This window comes from Diospyros lotus, chromosome 13, assembly GCF_014633365.1.
Source record: "Diospyros lotus cultivar Yz01 chromosome 13, ASM1463336v1, whole genome shotgun sequence".
NCBI classification, from domain to species: domain Eukaryota; kingdom Viridiplantae; phylum Streptophyta; class Magnoliopsida; order Ericales; family Ebenaceae; genus Diospyros; species Diospyros lotus.
This window is the reverse complement of record NC_068350.1, coordinates 40,562,220-40,564,334: the sequence shown is the minus strand read 5'-3', so window position 1 is coordinate 40,564,334 and position 2,115 is coordinate 40,562,220. Positions and strand designations below refer to the sequence as shown.

Genomic DNA, 2,115 nt, shown 5'->3' with positions numbered 1-2,115 from the left:
TTTGTTTTAGTATTTGAGGACCATAAAAATGTATTTATCATGTATGTATATTTGTATGTGTTGATTTCTCTTGTATGTTGTTATTTAAGTTTTATGCATTTGTTTAGATGCTTTTCATGTGTTCTAGTTGCTCATATAAGTGTAGATTTTGTATATTCATCTTCAAGTTGTTACTAACTTGCAGATTTCTATTTTATAGGTGATATTGCAGTTTTAGCATTTGTGTATTGCATGCCTCGTACCCGTTCCAAGGGTAAACCTGAGTTTGAGTTGCAGCAGAAGATTGGAAGAGTTAAGAAAGGAATCCGAAAAATAGAGAATGACTACAGAGAAGAGGGAGAAATGGCCAATAATGATGTCGATCAACCAAGGCCTCGCCTTTTTGACGATTGCTACGAGCCACGCATGGAGCAACCGGTTTTTTTGGAAGTTTTGGCGGAGAACTATCAGATACATCCTTCTATGACTAGCCTTATCCAAAATGGGTCCATTTTTCAAGGGTTGGAGAATGAAGACCCACATGACCACATAGCAATCTTTATGGAACATTGCAACTTGATCAAGTTCGCTGGTCTAACACCATCTCAAGTGAGGCGTATGCTATTTCCGTTCTCACTGAAGGGTCATGCAATAGATTGGTACAGGGCATATGCGGCCACTATTTAAACTTTGAAGACTTAGTGAAGAAATTTATGCAAAATTTCTTTCTTCCATCGAGGATGGACAAGCTTCGTAATGATATTTTGCAATTTCGGAAAGTTAATGGGGAGAGTTTCGCTTAGGCGTGGGATCGTTTCCAAGATTTGATGCAAAAATGCCCCAATCTTATGTTAGAACTGGGGTATGAGATTCAAGTATTTTACAATGGACTGATGCCTGAAGATCGGTCTAATATAAATGCAAGTGCAGGCGGGTCTCTCAAGGATAAGACATTTGACGAGGTTCGGGGGTTGATTAATAAGATTGCAGAAAACAGTTATGACCCGAAGCATAAGAGATCTGTATATCCACGGAAGCAGGCTGGTGTACTAGAGGTGAGTCCAACTATAGAGTTAGAGGTGCAAATATCGAGGCTGACCAAGAGACTGGAGGCGATAGATACTGGCAAGAAACAGGTGGAGGTGAAAGTTATTTGTGGCGTATGCAAGGGAGATCATTTTAATTATCAATGCCCTTGGTGTGTGAGGATGTGAATAATGTGAAAACTTATTCTAGGCCGAACAACCAAGGGTGGAGTCCACAAGGAAATAACCAATGGAATGTGTTGTATAACAAGCGTAGTTCATCCCAGGGATGAAGCGCAAACCAAGGGGCGATTGTGCCACATTCTCAACCTCAGCACAATCAGAATCAGGAAATAGTGCCTTCACAATTCCAAGAAGGTATCGCACTTGCCAAGTCCATGAAAGATCTAGCGAAAGTGGTGTAAGACATGGCTAAAGAATAGAAGAACTCTCAAGAGCGAGCGAAAGTTAGGGATGCAACTATGAACCAGTTTATACAATACTTCAAATCCCAAAAAAATGGTGGACTTCCGAGTGATACTGTTCCCAATCCCAAGGGGAAGGAGCCATTGTGTGCAGTCCAACTGAGGAGTGGAAGGGAAGTTCATGATGGTAAAGTCATAATTCGAGGAGAAAAAGAACTCGATAAGGGCATAAAACAAGATAGAATGAACCATGTCATTGAAAAAGATGAAAAGACTGATAAAGAAGAGTTGGTGTATTCGGGAAAAGAAGAGGAAGATAGCCAAAACAACAAAAGAAAAAGGCAACAGAAAGAGGCAATGGTTGAAAGTGATGATGAATTGAGCAAAAAGATGACCAGGAAAGAAGAGGAAAGATGGAATTTTAGGGATGTGGAAAGACCTAAGTTGCCATATCCTCAGAACAAAAAGGAGAGATTGAAAGGGGACAAGCTTATAGAGAGATTGGTAGAGTTAATGAAAAAGGTGAATTTGAATATTTCATTTCTGGATTTAATATGTAATGTTCCCAAGTATGCTAAGTGTCTTAAGGACATAGTGGTCAATAAAGAGAAGTTTCAAGGCGAGGGTATTATCCAGTTTAGCCAGAATTGTAGCTCAGTCTTTAAGAAAGACTTTGTGTTACCAAG

General features: G+C 39.7%; 1 non-coding gene across 1 annotated transcript; it reads right to left on the bottom strand.

The window, feature by feature from the left end:
* Window positions 1–725: 725 nt before the first annotated feature.
* LOC127789397 (small nucleolar RNA R71) lies at window positions 726–832 on the bottom strand. The gene has a single exon (XR_008020571.1). It is a non-coding gene; the product is annotated as a small nucleolar RNA R71 (small nucleolar RNA).
* Window positions 833–2,115: the final 1,283 nt, after the last annotated feature.